The sequence below is a fragment of the Cryptotermes secundus genome, unplaced genomic scaffold (genome assembly GCF_002891405.2).
Source record: "Cryptotermes secundus unplaced genomic scaffold, Csec_1.0 scaffold599, whole genome shotgun sequence".
NCBI classification, from domain to species: Eukaryota; Metazoa; Arthropoda; class Insecta; order Blattodea; family Kalotermitidae; genus Cryptotermes; species Cryptotermes secundus.
The window spans coordinates 460,438-486,766 of NW_019730109.1; the positions used below are offsets into that span (position 1 = coordinate 460,438).

At 41.5% G+C, this 26,329-nt stretch overlaps 1 protein-coding gene across 4 annotated transcripts in view; it reads left to right on the top strand.

Moving 5' to 3' along the window:
* The window catches only part of LOC111866173 (myocyte-specific enhancer factor 2), a 208,281-nt gene that overhangs the window by 35,269 nt on the left and 146,683 nt on the right, over positions 1 to 26,329 (top strand). For 3 of the 4 annotated variants that reach the window (XM_023854855.2, XM_023854856.2, XM_023854854.2), the window contains exon 4: positions 15,227 to 15,280. The gene's annotated coding sequence lies outside the window, so the exon portion shown is untranslated. Of the gene's footprint in view, positions 1 to 15,226; positions 15,281 to 16,775; positions 16,798 to 26,329 lie in introns of those variants that run through there. The other variant, XM_023854857.2, reaches the window with a different exon arrangement.

The following is a 26,329-nucleotide window of genomic DNA, read 5'->3' on the forward strand; positions in this document are numbered from 1 at the left end:
AAATTATGTGTATTACTTACTTACTTACTTACTTACTCACTTATTCACTCACTCACTCACTCACTCACTCACTCACTCACTCACTCACTCACTCACTCACTCACTCACTCACTCACTCACTCACTCACTCACTCACTCACTCACTCACTCACTCACTCACTCACTCACTCACTCACTCACTCACTCACTCACTCACTCACTCACTCACTCACTCACTCACTCACTCACTCACTCACTCACTCACTCACTCACTCACTCACTCACTCACTCACTCACTCACTCACTCACTCACTCACTCACTCACTCACTCACTCACTCACTCACTCACTCACTCACTCACTCACTCACTCACTCACTCACTCACTCACTCACTCACTCACTCACTCACTCACTCACTCACTCACTCACTCACTCACTCACTCACTCACTCACTCACTCACTCACTCACTCACTCACTCACTCACTCACTCACTCACTCACTCACTCACTCACTCACTCACTCACTCACTCACTCACTCACTCACTCACTCACTCACTCACTCACTCACTCACTCACTCACTCACTCACTCACTCACTCACTCACTCACNAACGACAACAACAGCAGCAGCAGCAGCAGCAGCAGCAGCAGCAGCAGCGATTTTTTCCATAAACATGATTAGCCGATTGGTCGTTGTAATGAAAACTTAATGTTTTCTATGAGATATAAACTTAATAAACTTATGTATTATTTTTATTAATTTCGGGCTTCGGACAGTTAACTCGGGGGAGGGGCGGGTGACGATATTAGTACTGAAAGAATGGGACGCTGGGCCAACTGGGCCGCACATGCGCTCCTGGCATAGTGCAACGCAAGCCCCAGAAAGGTTAAGGTTACCATCCCGCCATGTGCTTGGAAGGTCTTAGGAAAGCCATGAAGAACCTTAGAATAACCACCAGTCTGTGGACTGAGATGAAACTTGGGATCGCTTCAGTGTAGAGCAGGAGTGCTCGGCTCATATGTTCAATTAAAAGGGAATTGATATGCGGGAAAATTTATACAGATGCACATTTTGATCTTATGGGTAATCTTACGTTCATTTGAAATTCAGTGAGAAGGCACATTTATTATATAAACTACAAGTAGAAGTATCCCTTCTGAGCCCCGAAAGTAATTGTCTTCTTTGTCAGTGTCAGATATATATAAAGTAAATTAAAAGTTGTAAGATTTGAGGCTTTCACGGCGGTGACTATGAAGAAAGTAGTCTTCTGGGATTTGGCACCGTGTATATGTGGTGTTAACCGACGTTTCGGAGGAACGTATCGCCTGCATCTTCAGGGTAGAAGAAAAAATATAAGAAATATGCAAGCGAAGAGACCGTAAGAACCGGTAAAAGCAGTCTGTGTCACCACAGGCGATACGTTCCTCCGAAACGTCGGTTAACACCACATATACACGGTGCCAAATCCCAGAAGACTACTTTCTTCATAGTCACCGCCGTGAAAGCCTCAAATCTTACANTTAATTTAAAATTTAGCGACAATTGAAATCGGCTCCAGAAACTCTGCCGTAGTACCTACAGATCGCTGCAACAGCTGTGGCTACCGCTCATGTTGGGAAGAGTACGGAATAGGCTCACATTTCATGTCGATAGGTGCTCTGTATTTTATCCGCTGTGGAAAATAAACAAGCAGGATATAGAAAAATTACGTTTTTATATATACTACATGTTGTTTTTAACAGATTCAAGAAGTTCAATTATAATATTAGATTTCAAACGACAACACAAAGGAATAAAAAGGCGAGACCACATTCAGACAGGCATGCATAGGATGGACATGCGCTTTCGCAGTTTAGCCTCACAGATAAATATCGGCCATGACTTTTTTCGTGCTTGCGTTGGACCGTCTTCTGTTACACCTTTAATACTTCACCCCCTTAATGGCCTCATAAAAGAAGCACGTTTAATTGTTATTTTTTTGATCGGTGGACATAGTGGCACTAGTGCAGATTTTTCTCCGAGCATTGCGGCGTTTTCCTACAGACCGAAACTGATATACAAATGCAGTTATCACAGGCATAATCAAACGATGCCGAGATATGGTGAAGTGCAGGTGATAAGTGGAGTAGGACGATTGTGGTGGTTTCAAGCAATGCCATATCTTGACAGGATGTGAATAAAAATGTAATATGTCCAACGTACATATATGAACATTTGTGTTATTGTTACTTCTTCAGATCGGTTTTCGTTGCAGCAGTAATGCGACAAGCGATACATTCAAGCAGAATACCTGAACATTGAAATACGAGGAGCAGATTAATATAAATTCATAGTATCATTTAGGGCCGCGCCATAGCTCAAGCGGTTAGTCGCTGGTTTCCCACCGCGGCGGCCCGGGTTCGATCCCGGCTCTGGTCAAGTGGGATTTGTGGTGGACAAAGTGGCGCTGGGGCAGGTTTTCTCTGAGTACTTGGGTTTCCCCTGCCAATCTTCAATCCACCAATTGCTCCAAAATCACCCTCACCTATCATCTGGGGCTGATACAATAGGCCAGAAGTGGCCGCAGTACAAGGGACTTAGTCCCACCCCACTAGCAATAAAAAAATAGTATCATTTACATTTTAATTATAAGAGGCTGTGTTGTGTGTGCCTGTTTCCTTGTCATTTTGCCTTCCTGTTTGTTTGCGTTCACAAAGGGCGCGGAACATGGGGACAACATTGAAGTAATGTACGAATCACGGCTGATATTTTACGAGTAGTTGCTCTCCCGTAACTTCATGTTTTGAGCGATGTCTGTGGATACGGTTTTGGCATGAAGGTAAGTAAGGAAGGAAGGAAACAAGCAGTAGTGGGAGAGAACAAATAAAACTGATGGAAGATATGCAGGAGAAAGAAGAAAAGGATGTAAAGGAACGAGAGAGACAAACCAAAGGAAGAAATGAGGGAGGGATGAAGATACGAAGGAGATATTTTTTTTCTGAGAGACTGGCCTTGCGTAGGTGCTAATATATGATTTATAGCGGCCTCGTGGTAAAAGGCATGACATGTCTTCATTCGCGCGAACACTGAGATTAGGTTCGAATCCCACTCAAAGTATGGATGTTCGCGTTTACCGCCGTTTCTGAGGAACGTGTCTCCTCCATATTCAGCGTTGAAGTGTAAGCCCAGCAAGAAGTAAAGGCCGCGCCATAGCTCAAGCGGTTAGTCGCTGGCTTCCCACCGCGGCGGTCCGGGTTTGATCAAGTGGGATTTGTGGTGGACAAATTGGTGCTGGGGCAGGTTTTCTCCGAGTACTTCGGTTTCCCCTGCCAATCTTGATTCCTCCAATTGCTCCACAGTCACCCTCACCTATCTTCTGGGGCTGGTACAATAGGCCAGAAGTGGCCGCAGTACAAGGGACTTATTCCCACCCCACTAGCAATAAGAAAAAGAGCCCAGCAAGAAACAAGCATGGATTATGCTTCAAGTAAAGCGCGTAACTTACTAAAGCGTGGGATTGTATAGAATCAGAAGGGATGTTTTCGGAATTTCCTTGCTTTGCTCGCCTAATTCTTGTTAGCTCTTTATAAAACGCAGAAGCAGCTTTGTGTACCGCATGTTTTAACATTAAAAACTTTATATTTTGTCCACGTGTTTGCATTACATGTCTCTTACGATTTTCGCAATAGACAGCGAGTCTACACGGTAGTAACCGATTGTCTTTATACAGGAGACGCAGTATGTTTTCTGTTATGTAAGGACTAAATTTTATAATTTTATTTAGCCGAATTTCAGCCTTTAAATGTTTAATGGAAATAGATGTGCACGCACGCACACACAGCATATGCCTACATCCCAAACTGGTCTTTCTCTCTGGAAGCCAACCTAGAAGAAACAATGTTTCTATTAATTATATGGAAAGCATGTATTGCCGTTTAATATTTGTGAATGCGGTAATTAGTCTTCCGGGTCCATAAAGGCGGGAAATTTCTGGATTAGCGGAGCTACTATTAGCTACACGAAGGATTCTGCCCAATGGAACTACAGTAGTTAGTTTGTGGAATTATTTAATTCAGTTTGTATAGCGGCTAGGCTGAGGGCTGGACGATCAAGGAATTGATAGATTCGCGGTAGTAACAAGAAATGTTTTCTTTTCTGCTCATGGTCCAGACCGGATCTGGAGCTTACCCAGCGTTTTATTCCGTGGGCAACGCGGCCGAGGAGTGAAGCTGAACGTTCATATGATATCGAGGTTAAGAATGCGAGTAGCTGTACCGCCATTCACCCATAATTTTTCCTGAAGTGATGCTTAATTAAGCACAAGGACAGTTGTACCTTTTTTTTTCCCCCTGGCACTACAGCCCCAGTGGGCCTAGGCCTACGTCCATGAACTTCTCCGTTCACTTCGGTTTTTCTAGATCTTACACATACGGTAGGACTCCTTGGGCGGGTGATCAGCTCGTCGCAAGGCCTCTACCTGTACTCAAACACAGAAAAACGCACACAAACATCCATGCCCTGGGTGGGATTCGAACCTACGATCCCGGTTTCCAAGCGAGCGAAGACAGTGCACGCCTTAGACCGCTCGGCTACCGTGACCGGCCGGCTGTACCTTTACCAGTACATATTTGGATTAGGTTGGTTGGTTATAGGCATTTAGCAGTGTGGTATATATGCCGAAGAGATCATGTAATTCTAGCTTGATCATGAGTGGGGAGTTTTTGGCAGATTGGAGCAGCGGTGATCCGTGTATTTGCCTATAGAGATTCAAGACAGAATAAGTTTCTCGTTCCGGGAGTGGCTGTCCTTTTCATGGATTTCCTCATTCCTCAAAGCAATTGCCGGAATAGTATAGCAAATTAGACCAATGCCCCTTCCGTTAACATATTCCAAGTCATTGTTAACTAATCGCCCTGAAATTCTGCGCTGTGTAGTCATTGTCGTTAAGTAAACCGCGAATAAATAAAATCAGAATAGGTGCTTCACTGTCCCCGATTTCAGTTGGGTACTTAACTAAGAATAAATCATGATCTAATGCTATTTTGAGTACGAATTTGGAAAGTTTGAGAGGAGGAAGTGATTGTGACGCATTTCACCTTTTTTTTTTTGTTCTCATGAGGAAGGTGCCAATAAACTCCCCCAAATCAGAATAAACTAGTCAAGGTTTGGTAATTCTGATGCAACCCTGCCATTCGGAACGCTTTACGATAGTGTTTATGAGGGTGCACACTGATGTTTGTAACATAGATAGAATGTTTGAAACATAATCTGTAGCCTTGTTTCTAATCTCTTGTTCGTATAGTATGTCATGACGTCTTCGTAATCCGAAAATTTTGTATGGCCATTAGATTTGCAGTTTTAGAAGGCTGAAAAATATATCATGCAGAAGTTCTAGATCTTTTATTCTGTGATTTGTGTAATTGCTCGTATATTGTGATTTCATGGGAACATACATGATTTTTTCTCTTGGCTTTTCCTCGCTTGCTTGTCTTCAGAGATTTACAATCGTCAGAAATGTCAGAATCGTTTGTATGACATGTGGGGCGTTCAGAATCTTAGGATTTTTTTTAGTAGTGCCTCTGTGTGATAATTTGTAATAAGGCTCTACTTTTTAAGCCTCGTCTATGCTAAAGGGTATGCCGCTGCTAACAAGCTAATCCAGTAATTCAGTCCAAAACCACAACTATACATTGGAAGTACTGCTGTCTACAGTCAACAAGGAATATACCCTGAAATTACGCGAACATCCAACAACACCAGAAGCGTCATTCTTGAAAAGCTTGTGCTGTGCCATGAATATTTCTGACCCGACACCGTCCTTCTGTTTAAAAAAAAATTAATCAGACGATTTAATTTTTATGCGCAGAAGAAAAAGAAACACATTTAAACAACATTACTCGTAGTTCCCCGTATTTCACTATATCAACCTTAAATTATTAAACATTTATCTCTGTTTTAATTTTGTAGTTTTAACGGCTGTCTTTTGATGTTGGTCGCATAGTCTTTTCAGTGCATTGTAAGTTTAATGGTGGATACAACACTTGATAAAATCGTTGGAATGTGTGTACTGATCACCCAACTGATTGTGGTTCTTTCGAATCGGAACATGTGGATAATGGAGATACCTACAAGCTATACTGTATTACTACATTACTGCTATTATTAACGGTTTGTATGGCAGATGAACGTGGTCTGACAGTAAATTTCGCGAACTCATCGTGGTAAACGTTCTGCATACCTTATTGCTGAATATCACTGTGGTCGCCTTCAAAGTACTCCCCTTGCGAAACTATGCACCGATGCCAGCGCCTAATCCACCCTTCAAAACAAATTTGGAACTGGTTTTGTAGAATGGCCTTCAGAGCTGCCGTCGCATTGCTTCCGATGTCATCAATGTCATCAAAATGTTTTCCTCTCAGTATTTCCTTTATCTTCGGGAACAGAAAACGTCATTGGGTGGCTAGATCCAGTGAATAAGGAGGGTGTTCCAGCACAATTATTTCTTTACTAGCTACTAACTCCCTCACAGTGTTCTTCGGTGATCTCCTTTGGGACCATTTTTGCACACTCCTTCCTCATGTCAAGATCTTGAACTAAGATTCTCCTAACTTTTGCAGCCGACCACCGACCTACAGATGCCACGACTATCACTCGAGATGAGACCTTTATCCCGGGGATACCGTTAGGGGAACACTTCGGGGTTTATGAATTACGGGGTCTCCAGAACCAACACCGTATATTACCCTTTTAAATTAAAACTGTGTACAGTGATTGTCAATCTTTATATTAGTCCTCCTCCAAGCTTGCCTCTCAGTCATCACTCCCGTCGTCATCATTACTTTTTCACACCAGTTCGCTCCCAGCTCGCTGTCCATTCGCACTCCTCACTACCTCCTCCTGTAACTCACTTCTCTGTTGTCTGGCTGCACACAGTGTTTTCTTCAGTTCTGCTCGTTGCTGGCCGTCCTGGTCTCTCTTCGTCATCGTCACTCTCTTCCCTCAGAAAAACGTGTCATCCTTGTAAACTGCTTTTTTCTTCATAGTAGTATCCCCGTAAACTTGCTGTAACACCTCTGAATTTGCTTGCACTCTTACAAAGTTTAGCAAGAAGCTCCGACATTCTCGCGATGGCACACCAAAACACACTCGGACAATAATAGATACCACTGAGAGAGACTGCAGTAGATCAACAGTGACACATCTGTGAAACGCTGATATGCTAACTTCATCACTCTATGCTAAGGTTTCTGTCCACTGCTGCCACGGCAAGCATACGGTGGAGAGTTCGCGAACAGACCTGTCTGTATATCTTAAAAGCGCTGTTAAACCAGCACACACCAGATGCAACCTATACAAAATGGCTGTACCGACTTCCAGTCCTCTGATTGCCGTTGAATTTCGTGCCAGCACCGCTTTGTCTGTAATCGTCAAGGCAAGGATGAGATAAACTAGCAAACAAACATAAATATATTTAACGTTTCCTTTGGCATCCTTCTGCTCGAACGTCTGGGCTTCTCGCCTTAAGGATGCACAGAATTAATGACATTAAGCTCCTAGTGATTATAAGTTTTGTTTAGTATAATTTTCTTTCAGGTCTCGTGCTGGGGAAGTACTGGAATGCTTGTATTATGTCCTACAGCTTTTAAGTAATGCTTGCGGTGATGTGGATCAGTATTTCTTTTACTTCTTGAACTAGTTAGATTTTTAGGGTTATAAAGCCTGTTCGGTCAATTCTAATCCAAGAATTTGTCTTTCAATCTCTCTGTTGGACTCCTATTCCATTTGCCAGTGGGATTATAATACAACGTTATCTTTGGTAATGTACTTTTCTGCATTCTTTCTACTTGCTTGCTTCCCCCCCCCCTCCAAATTTCCTCATAGTCACGTATTTCTTGCAGTGTGTTTTGTACTATCAGTCTGTCCTTTATACACGTATATGTATTATTTGGGGGGTTCAGTTTTCTTTTTCAGTTCCTGCAGAGGTCATGCTGATACGTTTTCGAGAAATGAGTGTTTCTTCACGACGGGTTACCATTTATGACGGTGGATAAGAAGCTGTTGCTTATCTAGGTCTCCCATCTTACAGTAACCATTCTATCGTCTTGCATACAGTGCTACAGGCCATAAGGGTATAGAACGTTAGAAAAAAGTAGCAGAAGGATGAACGTTGAAGCTTAGTGGCAGGCTGCCTGTATACCTCAGTTTCTTCGTCTGAACTCTGTTAAATGAGACTCATTAATTGAGCATGTGCATGTAGGTCTCGATTAGTTTGGATAACGAATCCCATGAAGTGGTCACATGATTCGAATTCGCACTATTCCAAATTATTATATATATGGCAATTGGTTCCAACTCGACGGAAATAGGCAGTGAAGAATTTTAAACATAAGTTTCTATGTGTTTAACGAAATATTACTGTGAAAGGCAAACAAATTTAAATTTATTGTTAACAAAGTCACAGAATACTTATAGAGAGCAAAATAAAAACAAAACATTTCTAAATATCATCCTTAAAGGTAAGCTTACATTGACGAAAACATCTTTATTGCCTTTCGAAATATTTTAGCATCGTAGACTGAACTGTTTCCTCTTTCTTTAGATCTTCATACATTGCTGGTAGACGCAGAGTTCGTTATCCACGTCTCCGCGAATTTGCATGCGATCGAGGTTAGGGCCAGCATTCATAATTTTTTGTTTCACGAATTCTACAGCTCGAAAGATGTCTTCAGATTCCTTGAGAGCGAACTCCTTTACTTGCACATTATCTCGTTCTTTGGTATCATTGTCAACTTCTTCAATTGCTCTTGATCGAAAAGTAGATCATCAGTCAATTCTTCCGATTGTGAATTGAGCAGTTCCCGAACATCGTCATTTTCTAGTCTATCAAATCCATGTTTTCTTCCAATATTTGTTATTTCTTTTATAACAGTTTCTTCTTCGAAATCACTACTGTTTGCACAATTAGGCAAAATGCGCTTCCATACTCCACGCATTTTGTAGTTATTTGCTGCCAAGCATGGTGAATATTTTCCATTGCATATTTGATGTTACAATTTTGATTGTGAGCTGTTATAATTGGCTGTAATCGAGTGTAATTATAACAGAAGTGCCAGTAAAACCAGCCATCCAACAACATCTACAACCAGCAAGATAGATGTCATGTATGGAAGAGACCAGATACATACAAAATTGTATACATGTTGGAAGATGTAGGAGTGGATAGGAAGGTGATATTAAAGTGGATCTTGAAGAAATATTGTGTGAGGGTGTGATCTGGTAGGAAGCAGTGCTGGATTCTTGTGAGCATGGTAATAACCCTCCGGCTCCTTGCATGATGGATAATTTCTTGAGTAGCTTCTTAAGAAAGGCAGTGTTCCATGGAGTTAGCTGGTTAGTTCAGAAGTTAATACTCTTTTGGGTCTGTATAACTAACATACTACCAGAAATGAACTTTGATGGTTCGCAAGCAGTAAGGTTTAGCGAAACTAGAATTCTACTCGACTACTTCCGTAGTGTGTGCGGAGAACTAATCTTGCAGTCTTTTCAGAATGTTGTTGCGTTATTGCCTGAGACACTGGGTACCTGGCCACACTATGAGATAAGAGAGAAGGGTGGTTTGCAGCTCTTCGGCTGCTCTTGAGAATACGTTGGTGGGTTGCGGAAGATGTTTCAGCCATGCGTAAAGGTGTTCATAGTGATATCGAACAGTGGTAAACTATATGGCAGTGAAGTTTTATTTTCAACGATAACTAATACTGATGGACTTAGATATTAATTGGCATAAATCTCCAATTTATACTAACAGGATGCTGTAAATTTATTAACAAGAGTGGAGAGAGTGCGTATGAAAAATTCTTCGTTGGATTTTATCAGGCCTTGAATATTTTACTGTACATAACCAAGCAACATGTCGACGTATTCGAATATTGATAACATACGGATATATTTAGGCACGCGGTAGCGTAGTTGGATGAGGCATTGTGCTACAAGCCGGTAGGTTGCGCTTTCAAGTCCCGATGAGGTCATTGGATTTTTTCAATTGACCTATTCCTTCCAGCAGCACTGTGGCCCTGGGGTCGACTCAGCCTCTAACAGAAGTGAGTACCAGGAATTAATTAAATAATTTTCCTGGGGAGTAAAGCGCAGCCTGCGCGTAAGGCTGATAAACTTACCGCCATCTTTGAGCCGATTGTCTAGATAATGTGGAACCCTCAACGTTTCTCAACCCTATGGCCTTCACGGCCTGTTACAGGTATAGCTTTACTTTTTTTTTTTTTTTTTACTTTTACGGATATGTTTAATCGGGTAAACAGAATTTCACTTAGGTGTATATTGGAGTGTAATATTAAATTGTTTGACCTTATGTAGTCTGCGATACTGAAATTGTCGTAAAGTAACCCAATAAAAATTATCTTAAAATGAATGTTACAGAAGTCAGGTTTGAGGGTGTGGACTGACTTTGTCTGGCTCAGGGCCTTGATCGATAGTGGGCTCTTTCGAACACAGGAATTAAATTTCGGGTTCTATAAAGGGCAAGGAATTTCTTGGCTCTCTGAGTGACGATTGTTCTCTGAAGAAGGTGCCTGCGGCAAATAGTTAAAATTGCACCTACAATTGCAGGGCTTAACATTCACTCAGTATTGTTTTAATGCAATATTTACAAGCCTGCATACCTAGCGAATGTGAAATGCACTGATGAAATTTCAGAGTGGGAGAGGACAAGATGTGCCATTGGAAGCAAAAATAATTTCAATGGGCCGAATCCAGAATTTTGTCTTATTTGCAGATGAAGCCAGTAAGGAGCTCTGCTTGGTGAAACTGGTGGATTTGTAATGGCTGTGCTGGACTGGAGCGCAAACACGAATTCGTTATTGACAGGAAATGCGAGCCTGCTTATGGCCACAAATTCCTGCAAATTCTCTCCCTTTTGTTTAATAATCTTAAAGATCGTAAGACTTAGGGAGAACGTGTATTGTGCATAAAATATGTTTCGTTTTTAGTTCTTTTGTTCGAAAGATTATTTGCTCCTATAAACATTCAATAACGTGCGCTGGAGATGAGCACAGACGCGCATGAAGGTGATTTAACCCGATTTTAAGGAAAATTTGGTTGTATCGAAAAATTTTAATATAACTTCCACGTATCAAATTTCAAATCCGGTCATCTGTTCTATAGGTGTTACGGGTGGACGGACGGACAGATATAGCGATGCTAAGCGGTGCATATTTGGAACTTTGGCGAACGCGCTAGAAATTCTATTTTAAAGGAAAAGCAAGAAATTAAATCGTAGAAAATAGGGTTGCCTGTAAACTAGACGATGCTGCACTGCAATCCAGGAGGATTGTACGAATAACAATAATACTCTTTGTTTTTTTGTTATTGGTGTATTTAGTGGCACTCGTAGTAGCTGATATTGTCGAGTTATCAGGTGATGAGAGAGTAATGAGTTGAAAAGATTGTAGAAGGGGCCATGGATTCTGTATAAGTAAGGGGCCATGTGTTGATCTAACGTACTGTCCCAGAAGGACCCTGAAGCAGCTGAAGAAAGACCGACGCACGTACCAGTATTTTGTAAACGAGTTCTCTGGCATTGTGAATGGATTATTGGCCTTGAATTATATTTATTGCAGAAATCTCATTGGAGATAAGCACTTTGTAGAACTGGAGATTTAGTTTCTTCATATTTCATTAAGTATTCACCATATCGAAAAAGTGCTGACCTATAAAAAATAATTGTATATCTTACTGAGGTCTGTTTCTTGTATCTTGCACCAACTTTCTTGCAGCGAGTTTTTGAAGAAATTGCAATAAAAGTCTATTTGATCGGAATGTAAAGTCGGGAATATATCTGACCAGTACTAACAGAAATTAAATTCACGATATAGTCTTTAGTGTCTGTACGCCTTCATGGCGTAATGCTAATTAATTAAGCACAAGACAACTTTACGTTTTTACCCCTAGTGTAGACTCCAGGCACCTAATTTAATTAAATCTGCTAAGTATTTTTCTAAATTAAACCAGTATCATTATTGTTTTATTCATTCTGGTAGCACATAAAAAGATTATATGATACTGAGATGATCCAGTAGGTTTGTTGGTATTGTTACATGTCCCTAGTTTTAACCTCCTCCTATTTGTTAATAAAAGAAAGCAGCTTATGAGATGAACATGCTTTTTGTGCGTTTTTGCTTTTGAATTCTGAACCAGTTGACCGATTTTCACGACACTTAGTATGAACTTTATGCTAGTGGAGGTTATCCAAACCTTGCACTTCTTAATTTCACAATCATTAATAATAGAATGGAGGACGGACGAACTTGAGAGCGAGATTAGTGCTGCTTCGTTTAGGGCACTGATGCAGTAGAATTTCGAAAACTGTACGTGTTTTAAGATTTTTTTTTTGTGCACTATAAATAACGAGCAACAACATAGCAACCTTGCGATATGTGTATACATGTACTGGCTTTAGGTTTGATGGCGAAAACTGATGAGCTTTTTGAGCTGGTCATCGAAGTATAGTATAAATATAGTTCGAAAACATTCCTACACAGTACATACGAAATATTATAAGTGAACATTAACAAACAGCAGTGATAGGAAGCTTAGGACAAATTCAATTAATTATCCACGCTATGCGTATATTCTACAGAGAGACTTCGTTCTAGCTCAACCTCTTCACTGGCATCCAAGACTACTTAGAAGCATGCACATTGTTTCTGGCTTTCCTATTAATTGCGATATAATTTTGAAGTATACCTTACTTACATCTAGATGTTTGCACACTTTTACTGTCAAATGCCTCTTCCCCCCCCCCCCCCCCTTGGCACTACAACCCCAGTGGGCCTAGGTCTACCTCCATGAACTCCGTTTACTTCGGTTTTTCTCGATCTTACACATACGGTAGGATTCCTTGGGCGAGTGATCAGCTCTTCGCAAGGCCTCTACCTGTAGGCAAACAGAAAAACGCACACAAACATCCATGCCCTGAGAGGGATTCGAACCCACGATCCAGGCTTCCGAGCGAGCGAAGACAGTGCATGCCTTAGACCGCTCGGCTACCGTGACCGGCCAAATGCCTCTTTAGTTTTCTTAATTCACATCATCACTGGGACCCAAACCATCAATAAATTATTTTACATCATCAGAATGATTATAATAAAGTAAAGCAGCTGCAGTCCATGATCTCCATTGGTTAATGTGTGTTCTGCAGACAGTGAGACGCCTGGTAGTTTGTCTTTGTATATGTCAGTCCTAAGAAGGGCCTTCACAGACATCCGTTATGCTTGATATCAAATTATTCAATAGTGTTAATTCTCCGTGCGTTATCTTGGCCGGTATGTTGAGCCCATGCGCTGAACATATAATATGGATGAGGTATCCATAAAAGAGCTTCACATGATTAGCCGCTTTCAGGACATAAGGCATCAGTGTCTGATAGAAGTACACGAATCATATCTTCCTTCCTCCGTGGGCACAACAGACGCAGAGAATCTGAAAGAAACCGAGGAGTTTTAGAATTTTTCTTTATTACTGCCCTTGCAGGGAGTTGGGTATGATGTTCCTGGTTCCTCAGCTTAAGATCTCGAATCTCTCCAAGGGCCGGACAGTGAGAAACCAACTGCTGAGTCATGGAGCCGAGTGCTTGAGAAGTCATTAATCACTCAGCTATTCAAGAATTTTCCAACATTTTATGGAACCCAATAGTTCATTACCGTGTTTACAAGAGTCCCCCCCCCCACTGGTCCCAGGCTTGAGCCAGATGAATCCAGTCTATACCATTCCGTTTCTGTAATATCAATTTCAATATTATCCTTCCACTTATGTCTACGTCTTCAAAGTTGTCTCTTTCATTCTAGTTTTCTCATACACCAGTTTTTCAGAAACGCCCAGAATTACTATTGATCAGTTTATACTGCGGTATGTTTGCAGCAACCGTTATTTCGGAAGATCATAGTAAGAAGGCTTGACCTTGTGCGTCAGTAGTGCCTGTCTTGAGCCCTACATTCCTTTCTTGCAGCTGCATGGACACTTACATATGAACGTTGTTCCAGATCATAAATTTTGTCGCACGAGAATTTTTCCCCTCGTGGCTCACAAAATTCAGTCTAGTGCTATGGTGAAGAATGGTGGAGCTGTACCTATAGTCCGCCATACGTCTTTATAGAATTGTGCTTAATTAATTAATTAAGCACAGGCACAACTTAACATATTACGGTTGGCAAAATACAACTCCGTCTCTGGTGTATCTGTCATTTCCAGTCTATTACATATTAAGAACGCGGTAGCGTAGTTGGTTGAGGCACTATGCTGCAAACCGGAAGGTCGCGGGATTGAATCCCGACGAGGTGAATATTTTAAATTTACCCAATCCTTCAAGCCGCACTGTGGCCCTGGGGTCGACTCAGCCTCTGACAGAAATGAGTACCAGGAATATTCCTTGGGGTAAAGGGCGGTCGGCGCGTAAGGCTGACAGCCTCACCGCCATCTGTGAGCCGACTGTGTAGACAATGTGGAAGCCTCAGTATCTCAAACCCTATGGGCCAGCACGGCCTGTTACAAGGATAACTTTACTTAAATAAGTAAAGATTTTATACGGCTGTGAATGTTGTTAGTTGTTACAGTTATACTGAACATAATACAACCGAATACATATGAAAAGAAAACATAAATATTCTGAAAGTATGCAGCGAAGAAAATATATGCTCAAACCCGTTAAATACGCAAAAGTACGCGTTATTAGAATAAGTGATATGCTTTTATAAAACTTAAAATACGTATACTGATGCTGAAATGATTTGCCAGCAAAGAAGGAAATTAGATATGCTTTTGCATAAAAATCCGATGTTTAGTGAATATCTTTGATGGGTAAAACCGCTTTGGACTGGTTGACATAGCCCAGAAGGGCTGGAAGGGAATACAGGAGCAAGCAGAGAAGGGGAATCGTCGATCACCGTCATCCTTCCCATCCAACCTTTGCTAGCAGCATCAGCTCTTGGCTGGTTGACATTCGTTGGAAGGCGTAGATAGGATATAGTAGAAGGGGGGGGGGAAAGCGTCGATCGCCGTTATCCGTATACTGTAAGGGACTTCATTCCGCGGCTTCAGTATAGTCACGTACCTTATTACCAACTTTGACGATTTAGCGGTCACTTGTAATTAACTAGAGATACTTGCTGAATTGTTCGCCAGCACAACACAGATTTAAAGAAAGTGTTTGTATACTTTTGTACCTCTGTAAAATAACTCTGAGACTTTCTTCTGTTACAGAATGTGTTGTACAATGCGACGACGGCCCTGTGTTCGTTGTATGCCTTCTTTCTGGTAAGTAACAAGTCATGAAGATAATGCTGTTGTTACGTAACATAAACTTGAATCAGTCCAAGTGGGAAATGTGTTACATAATGGGACATATCTGGATCGTATTTTTTTTATAAATGTCGGATGGATGGAATCTTACGTTATTTTATATATGGAATTTATCATGATTCCCGATGAGGTCATTGGATTTTTCAATTTACCTAATTTTTCCATCCGCACTATGGCCCTGGGGTCGAGTCAGCCTCAAAAAGAAATTAGTGCCAGGAATCTTCCTGATGGAAAATGGCGGCCGGCGAGTAAGACTGACATTATCACCGTATAACGTTGTTAATATCTCTCTCACATTCGTCTAAAGCATTTTTTGGGTACCTCAAAACGCAACTCTGCAATGCATTTCGAGTCGAGATTCCCAAACACTTGGGATGATATTGTACGTCAGGCCCTTAATGCAGTCAGCGGACCGACATCCATTCTTCACATTGTTTTAGAGTTCGTGTTCGCCTTACCTGTTTTTACTTGTACCTGTGATGTTTCATGTAGTTAACGTTAGTCATGGTTAAACACGACTGTTACTTCCTTTTTTATCAAGCACAAACAGTTTTTTACATGAAGTTAATACAGTGAATGCATAATGGGGATGAATCTTACAGTCGACGTCTTTCATGTCCCAACTAATCAGATTTTGACGAAATTTTATATTGAGGTTTCGCCCCCAATATTGACACCTAGTTTGAGTTTGGTTCATATGGTGATTCTCTAAAGGTTTATGACAGTAGCTCCTTTTATAAAATTATTATGTTGCACAGTGTCTTACTTTTAAGTCACGCTGGATAACTCAGTCGGTATAGCGAGTTGCCTAGGAGCTGGATGCCTGAAGAATCGGGTTTCAGTTCCTGGGAGGGGCAAGAGATTTTTCTCTCCATAATATTCAGACCGGCTTTGGGATCCGCCCAACCTCCCGTACAATGGGTATTGAGAGCCGCTTTCCTGGGAACAAAGCGGCATATCGTGAAGCGTATTACTTACCTGCAGCAAGTGCTTTGGTTAAGAATGGCGGAGCTGTACCTTCACTCTCCCGTACGACTTCATGGCATTGTGCTTAATTGATTAAGTCCATGGATAACTTTACCTTTTACTTTACCAAACGGGAATTTGTAGAAATTATTCACGCAAGAAAAATGTTCGTCTGCATAATTAAATGCATATTTCATTAAGACCTGATTACACGGCGTCACCTTCCAGAAGATAATGCTTTTCATAGTCACCACTATGATAACTTAGAATTTAAAAAAATGTTAATGTTTTGAAGTGAAAACGATTTTATTAGAGGGTCATATCTTCTGTAATGTTCACGCTGCATACATTTTGGTCATCACAGACTTTTAGGACCGTATCATCATGCAGCATTGTATTTACTTACCCCTCCCAACCCCTGGCATGCAGTACGTAACGGTATGTCTTGCTGACATATTCCATTAAGTGCTGCTCTACGACGGTCGGACCAACCTGATACTGGCAAGGTGAGGTTTACGGAGACTTAATTTAGTTCTAGTTTGTAGTGATGTTGCGATTTAGTTGTTACGGTAAGATTGTATGTCAAATGGTAAACTTGTGACTTTCTGGAATTCCAGTGCATGATTGTTTATAGAGTCGTGATTTTGAAACTGACCACTCCTTTGCATTCTGATGGCAACAGTTAGCTTTGCGAGCTGTAGATAGCAGTTTTTATACATGGTTGGGTGCTGGGAAAGATAGACTTGGCTTTTGACCTAATTTACAAAACCTATATTTTTAATTTTATTGTCCGTGGGTTCACTACAGAAGGTATAGGTCCCATACTGGTAGTCGTAGAATCGTTGGTCCCCTGAGCCACGCGTAATTTTGAATTTGGAAGATGGTATACCTGTTGCGGGAGTTAATTTCTCGTGGGACAATGGATTACGCCCAATCTGTGGCACATTACAGAAGAGGATATAGGATATATTTGATGTTTCATATTGTGTTCTGGGTTGTGGCATTGTGATCTGGTATGTAATCACCAACATTTCGGAGCAGCCTATTTCCTCTAACTTTAGGGTAGATGCAGGCAGTATGTTCCTTCATAACACTGGTACTAGCCTAGCAGGCAGAAGGCAATAATAAGCAAGGAATGTAATTTCATTCTAAATACTGTCCATGATTCTAGACCTGGTCCCTCTTAACAGAATGCGCAGTGAATTTGACCAAGTCCATGAACTGAGATAAGCATTGGATGTTGCGTATGAATTATATCAGGGCCTTAGTTACAGTGCATCACCCTTCTTCCCTCCTAACCGTTTCCAATTTTAAGTAATTGCCACCAGCTTTCACGCTGGTATCTTGCTCGGCTTATTTGACCCTGAAGATGATGGAGGCGATATGTTCCTACGGAACTTTGGATGACTTTCAACGGACTACACGGCGTTATATCCCGGAAGACATTAGTTGCTTATAGTTATTATTATAATACCTTAAAGGATTTGGTACGATGCGCCGTCTTTTTCAACCCGTTGCACGTTTCCACTCGTAATGTAGTACATCAAATTTATGAATTCGAATTCAGTCTGAAGAAAGTCGTCTTCTGGGTTTACGCGCCGTGTATTCTTCGTTTTGGCCGACGTTTCGGAGGAACGTATCGCCTCCATCTTCATAGCAGGTGAATGGCTTGGAATGCAGAGAGCAGTAGCTGAGTGAGTGTAACTCAGGTACTGCTCTCTGCATTCCAAGCCATTCACCTGCTATGAAGATGGAGGCGATACGTTCCTCCGAAACGTCGGCCAAAACGAAGAATACACGGCGCGTAAACTCAGAAGACGACTTTCTTCATAGTCATCGCCGTGAAAACCTCAAAACTTACATCGAATTCAGTCTGTTTTCTGTTTCGTCCGTTATGATTAATTGAATAGGAGTTAACTATTAACATATTTTACAGATCGTTGCGAGTGTAGGCTACATTACTAACAGGTGACAAGGTGGAGGGCGCCGGGAATCTGAGGCGCCTCCAGTACTAATTACGACCTTGCCAGCGTTGCCACTTTGCAGAGTATCCAACTTCAGAAACTTACTTGTAACTTGAAATTTAAACTGAATCGCTTGACTTTGGGTTCGTGATGCGTCTTGAGATGTGTGTCAACGCAGCGTGGCGCCTAATAATGCGAACGATCCCCCCTTCGTACTGTTTGCGACTTTTCAAAAAGTGATGGCGTTTGTATCAGCTGTTCTGCATTTTAAAACAATTGTTGCTATTAAATTTTTATAACAGGTTCTGTTTAATTAACACTTCCCTTTTGCTGTGAAGAACCCGCATAGGCTTTAAAAGAGAATTTGAATTTCCGTTACGACTCTCATATCAGTACATCTTCTGATTAGGAATCAACATTCTCGCTGGTATTTAAACAGGGTTCCTAGACCGGGGACGGGGCGTGTGAGAGGGACATGTTCTAGTGATTCTGTATCCAACTTTGACTGCTTTCCCCAACATTTTATTTGGTAGTGAGCCTGCGAACAGATCACCTGCATACATCGAAGTTTTACCTTCTTTTATGCATATATATTGTTTCTAACCGGTACTATCTTGAGTTTTATTTTGGAAAGTGACTTTTTCCTACGTTGTACATTACATTTACTTTCCATTTTTGGACCATCATAACATTTGAATAAACTTTTTTTTTCGTCGATATGCGTGAACTGCAACCTTATTAAGTGACTGGGAGAAGAAGTGATAGTGTACCCGAGGAGATAGCTCATCTTTAACTTGGAAAATCAGTAAGTTTCATTAAACCAATAACTGATAACATGCTTATAAGTTGTGTGTTTTCAGCACGGAACTCTCGAGTCTTTGTTTAACAGAGAGTCTGATTTCAGGCATTCCTTGAGCAGATTTCGCCCTATCCTCTTTTTGGCAAGGACTAATGCTAAAAAAGGTACAACTGAGAAAATAAGAATGGGATTTTAATTGCATCCAAATCTCTGCCGAACATCCCTCGAACAGTTCAACACATGGGCAAGAGCACGGAGTACATTCCGTATCTTTGGATGTTCTGTTACGCCCGTGTTACCAAGCAGGAAACTGAAAACTTACATTTTTATACGCGTGTTCGATACATGAAGAAATTAATTGATTTATGGTTTTTGCAAGCAATAGATATTTTATAAGATTTGAGATTTTCACGGCGGTGACTATGAAGAAAGCAGTTTTCTGGGATGTAGCGCCGTGTAGATAGTGTTAACAGACGTTTCGGAGGAACGTATCGCCTCCATCTTCGGGGTAGAAGGAAAAAGAAAATCCGCAAGCGAAGAACCACCTGCTCACGCTGATTCTTCGTTTGCAGATTTTCTTATTTTTTCTTCTGCCCTGAAGATAGAGGCGATACGTTCCTCTGAAACGTCGGTTAACACAATATCTACGCGGCACCACATCCCAGAAGACTGCTTTATTAATAGATATTTTATATATGGTTTATTAGAATGATATGAACAGCTCAGTTTTGAAACAGTCCATCTTGTTTTAGTTCGTTGTGAAACACGAATGTTTCATAAATGTGTGAAACGTCAGTTCTTACATCATGAAGTACACTGCGCTTCAATGACACACTAGTCGGTAATGCTGTTTAGGACAATGGACGCTCTTTATTCTCATAATTATACGAAAAATAAAAGAATCCTTGGGAAAATGCATGTTTTAATGTTAAAGCATGTAGTACTTATAACTACTCATTTACTTTGAAGGGTTACTAGAAGAATCATATCCGCGTCGTTTCTAAACCTGGTAAAACATGAACGTGTCTGTATAAAAGGTCCATAACTCATAATTAAAAACCCCGCTGAAAATTCAGCGCAAAACATATGACAGTTTACATCCCTAACATCAGTTTCTAAAGGTATCTCTTCAATTAATCCACCCCTGCACGTCATATCCCTTGGAGGACAAATCACAATTACACCGAATATGCACTCTGTGAACTTGACAAGTTCTGGAAAGACATCTTCATAGAATAAGAACAGTGATGAGGATAATGATGTTAATAATAGTATAGAGAATTTTGCATCTAATATGGAACTTTGTTTTTGAAGAAGTGAACACATGAAATGTTTATACTTAGCTGTCTCGTGTTCATAGCAGTTCTGCTGCACATTGTATCGGAACGTGATCGAGATCTACCAGCAATGGGCCCATACTTTTCCAAACTTCTCATATTCCTCTGACCTGAAATTTGTCGGCCCTTGCTTTGCCTTCATAAGCCCCTTAAAGTATGAAATTGTCTTAGAAACGTGTAAGAATTCACTTGCTACCCTACAGAAAGCACACTGCTTCTTGATTACAAGTATCACCCAGTTTATATTGTTTAGGAAAGTAATAACGGTTTATTGTGAGACTCATAATACCCATGAAGTACAGCGTGTGAGCAAAATTAAGACATTTTAAAATATTATAACAGGTTGTTCTTATACAGGGTGATTCATATAGAACCGGCCCGACGAAATAAGCTGTAATATAAAATATACCGTATAGATATTAAAGTAATTTACACATATCTTATCTTGGATTGTGTGCCGTCATCAGAGCAGGTATTGAAAGTGTCCGCCGTTTTCGAGTAGGCACTAGAAACAGTCGCTGTTCAACAGTGAACTCCATGACTGTCGCCTGTGCACTGCAGACACGTTCCGGGATTGTCCTTGACCTTGCAGCATAAGGGCTGCCACTTGCAGGATCATGAGCACACCATTCGACTCAGCACGGCCCACGGATTATTATGTCGTAACTGTGAGCGGTTGTATGCATCACCTTCGGAATTATTAGCAAATTCATCGGGCCGGTTCTATACGATGCACCCTGTAGTATCAGACCATTGCTTTCCAGGCAGAAGTCACTCAGCTTATGCCTAAAGGGTTAGGGGGTTATAGATCTGCTTTCTGAATTCTTTAGGAGGCAGTAGTCGTATTAATACGAGCGAGAAGTGAGGGTTGCGTACACATTTTGGGTTGAAGTGTCAACGGAATAGTTCACATGAGTATGGATAGGAGGGTACTATTGCGCTTTCCTGCAGAACCTATGGTAGAAAATTGGTGCTGCATATGATTTGAGGTTCTCACGGCTTTGAATATTAAGACTGCGATCTTCTTGGACATGGCATTATGGAGTCTGAAAATGGCTACCAGTGTTTCGGAGGAACTACTTCCGTATTCATGGTTGATTGAAACCATTCAGTTCCGAAGATATATGTCCCCCAGAAACGTTGGCATCCATCTACTAGACTACTCGGCATCACATCCCAGAATATCGCAGTTTTCGGAAATTGTACTACGTTCAGCTGGCTCAAGTAGCGGCCAGTGCCTAGGGATTTGTGAGAACCGTGATGACTGTTCATGTTCCTTGAAAGCAAGGGATTTCATGGCCAGCTGAATAACTTTCACGTGCCCAAGTATGACAGTATTTTTTTTTTATTGCTAGTGGGGTGGGACTAAGTCCCTTGTACTGCGGCCACTTCTGGCCTATTGTACCAGCCCCAGATCATAGGTAAGGGTGATTGTGGAGCAATTGGTGGAATGAAGATTGGCAGGGGAAACCGAAGTACTCGGAGGAAATCTGCCCCAGCGCCACTTTGTCCGGCACAATTCCCACTTGACGAGACCCATATCGAACCCTGGCCGCCGGGGTGGGAAACCAGCGACTAAGCGCGGCCAGATTTTGACCTTACTCCCATCTGCTACACTCCATGCTGTCACCATGGAATGCATCCAGGGCTCTCTTTTGGAGGTAGAAAGTTCAATTTTGCTGGTAGAGCCTGCTTCGCAGGAGGGCATTTCTCGCGACTTAATAAGGAGCACCTCTACTCTTCTGGATTTGTCTCCATCACTGGACAGTTATTGAGACTAGCTCTTTCTAACGGGCCCAACTGAGTAGGTTCATCCTTCCCCACCCACCTGAAGACGGAGACAGATCCAATCTCCGAAACGTCGTGGTCTTTTGTCTTTTACATACCAGACGATGGATGAAGTCCAAAACAAGCCAAAAGAAGTACAGTATACGCCATCGTCAGAATCCTTTCAAGAGTATCTTTTCCAGGTGTGTCTGTTAAATGAGTACCCTTGGATTTTAATTTTAATTTTGCGGTATATGACGACGTTGAAACTCAGTTCTTGCGTGGAAGAGGCAAAAAAGAAAGCATATGGTAATGTAGATATAATTTTCCCTATCCAACTATTGGACTTTGTTGTATTTGGGTTCTTGAATTCGACTTATTTGTGAGAGTGGAATTGTTTCAGAAAGCATTTCACCCCGATATGACGTAAACTGTATTCGTAGATTTTTGTCCTTAGGTTTTTTAATGACGCTCTCAATATCGAGACTGTATAGCGTCGGATGGTGCGCTGTCTGGTGAATTGGAAAGGATTTGAAAGGGAATGGTCGTAGTCTAATCGAGCAGTTATTCCAGCAATTCCTTGAATAGACTGAGGATAACTTTTGTCCTCCCCGAGTTTAGAACCCAGCACCCGCCAAAGACTAGTATAGAGCGTAAAATCTAGACCATGCCGTTCAGTATAAACTGTACACGGTTTGATCGCCGCTTATTGCTGGCTGATAATGGGGTTTCTTTGAGAAACTGATAGTTCCTCACCTAGTCATGAAATTCATATCCTTTTATTGTTGAACTGCAAGTTTCATTACTGTGGTCACAAGAACCTGGAAATGAAGTCCGAAGCGCTGTGTAACATTTCGTAACATGCTCCTCCTTCTGTGGTGAAGGGTTATTGACCCCCCGCTCGACTCTCAAGCCCGACTTCCACCCCTAGTCGCAGAAACATAATTGTAGTCTGTCTCACTCTAATTTTATGTACGACATAAGGGTACAGGAGGAGGACATTCCTACAGAGAATGATCGAACCATGATAACTGTTGGCCTAATGGGATAGTCCGTCTGGGGTTGTAGGTAGAATATATTTTTAGTTACTGTCGTCGAGTTGCTGCAGTAAGTTTCAGAGGTGAGTAAATTTTAGTTACTTGATGACTCTACATGTCATCGGATAAAGAAATGATTAGTAAATAATGGATTGTAAAGTACGTGGAAGAAGATATCCGCGACCTGGTTTCAAGTACGACACAGAAGTTGCTTGTAGGGATTGAGCAGAACATTGAAGAACCTTTGGTCAGGATATCTGGTGTTTGTGTCGAAATTAGACTCATATGATCCCGAATACGAAGCAGTAGTAGTGTTCTACGGCTACTTTCTATAGAAGAACCAGAACATTAACCAGTATCTCCACTTCAGAATAAGTCGCGCTGTCGCTTTGAAGGCAGTTGATATTGTAAATTACTAACAAATTGTGACCTTGAAATTATATTTTTGGAAATGTCACTTAACTTGAAGAGATGGAGACTAACTGCTTAAAGTCCAGTGGTCTCCTACCCCGTACTTTGACGTTAAAAACTCTGCATTTTGTGAACTCAGTTTATTTACAATAAACAGACATCGATTTTTTTCTTAAACAGCATTAACCGATTGATCATTTTAATGGCGATGAAGTAGCAGGAATTGAGTTCTTAAAAATTCATATTATTTAAATGAAATTAATGGTCCAGGGAATTAACTGATTGTGTACCTGTATAATCAGACCGTGCAGTTTGTGGCATGTACGCTTCCATTATGTTAAATATTAAATTTTTGTTAGAGGCAAATCGATATGTACTGATTAACTTCAATGTTACCTTTAAGAAAAGCGGTCAAACAGTTTCTTAAAAATTCGAAGGCACAGGTATTTGTTATTCTGACATATTTTATTGTAATTACTTGAATCAAGATGGGGACAGATTTTACCCTTGAGGTGACATAAAGAGGCGAGTTTTGTTCATGCGCGGCACTTGCCTGCTGTATATGCAACAAATTATGTGTTCGCTTATTTATTGACGCTGTCAGCACAGACTATATAGCCTTCAACGATAAGATGATTGGGAAGTAGCGAATTGAAAAGTGTTTAAAGAAGCGGATGTGACCTAATTTGAGGCATTATCATGACATTTAGCTTGAAGGACTGAAGAAAATCAGTCAGGATTGACGGTCCAGGAGCCAGATTTAAACGCGGGATCTTTCGAGCAAGAAGCAGAAGTGCAACCCACTCGCATGCGACGTTAAATAGTACACAGTGCAAGTTGAGAGGACATGAGTGGCAGGATTAGTGTATTGACGGTTACTAGGCAGTGTTTCAAGTCAGTGATTTGAAGGAAATCGTATATGGTTTCGTACTTACACGAGTGTAGCCAGTTTTTTAGTGCTAAAGCGATCTGTGACCACAGACTTGTATTTATCATTTGCTTAATGCATGAAGTAAGCACTATGCTGCGCCATGGAGGTAAGCAATGTAACATTTGTCGGCGGGAATATATAGTTATTAGACTGTCATAGGAAGTAAGCAATTGTTTGCGCTCACTGCCTTTCTCGTTAAGAGTATGAAACAGTAACGGGGCGGTCAAATTAAATCTCAGTTTTGCTTTCGGTTTGATGGCAGTAACTATTGAACCATTTTATCTAGGCATGTGAAATTTGATTCGGAGATGGACACAAATAGAGACGCCTTCTGTTCTCAATACAGCATATGTTTTTTGGGCACAAAATATTTGTAGCTTGTTATAACTTGTAACTGTAGTAAATCTGACACAGTTGTATCTTCTAGCATATGTCACCGTGTATTCCGGTAATAGTGAACAGATATTTCGGAAAAATATATCGTCTCCATCTTCAGGGTTAAAGTGTGAGCCAAACATGAAACCTGTATGAAGCAGGCAGCTCTGCTTGTTGCCTGTTGCTTCAGTACTTGCTTGGTTTACTTTCCGATCCTGAAGATGGAGGTAGTATGTTCTTTTAAGACGTTGAAATTCTGCCAGACTACACGGCGTCTCATCACAGAAGGTGATATTGTTTAGATAGCGATAAAGTCCATAAAAAGCTTAACTGATCAGTCTTTGTAATGAAGACAGTGTCCTGTTTGAAATTGAATTGAATTTTTAAATACTGTAACGTGTAGTACCGTTATGCAACGATCACGAGAAGGAACATTCGTTGCTTGGTAACAGCCGGTAAACATATCAACACTATCCGAACTATTGCTAGGCAGCCGCCCATAACAACAATAGAACGACTGTTGGAGGCGGTGTTTGTGTTGGGTCCGCCTTAAGACTATATAGCGAGGATCCCAGGCCGGCTGAGTGCACCCTCATGTGGAGGCGGGATCGAATACCTCCACAGTGACCCTGCGAGTCCTAGGAGGCGATGAAAAGGGAAGTCTCAAATCTGATGCAGTAAAATTGGGACTCGGACCCGAGAAAGACTGCGCTGGCAAGGGCCAGCAGCATATTCAAAAGACATCTGACCTCTCGTCAAGAGAGGGCGCCTCACGAATACAAGACCGTAACTGACACCAAGACTTACTGACAGTCGCAGTGTGACTTTGACTATGTCTGAGTGCAGTGTAGTTGAATGAAGTGAAGTGAAGTGAGGTAAATTTGTTGGTTGGCAAATGAGAAAGTTCAGTTGAGGGTTGGCAATTGAGTCGAGCTGTGTAAGAGAGGCTGAGAAGAGATTGCGCTCTACAGGTCAGTTGATATGAGTTTCCACGGGCGGCTGTGACAAGAGGACCTGAGCGCGGGAAGCCGACGAATCTCCTCTGTGTTAAATCTGTTGCCAGGAAACGGCTGGTGGAGACTGTAACAGACTGAGGGCGCTAGTGTGTGTGTGTGTGTCAGTGGTCTGTAAGATGTAGTTACGAGGGGTGTATGCAAGTGGTCAATGAACCCAGTACCCAATCCACACCCGGTCTGTTGGCCGGGATAGTTCAGTTGGTATAGCGACTGACTACGGGCTGGACGACTGAGGGGTCGGAGTTCGAGTCCCGGTAGAGTCAAGAATTTTCTCCTCTCCAAATCGTCCAGACCGGCTGGGGTCAACCCAACCTCCTATCCAGTGGGTACCGGGGGCTCTTTCCCCAGGGGTAAAGCGGCTGGGTCGTGAAGGTGACCACTCACCTCCAGCTAGTGCCGAG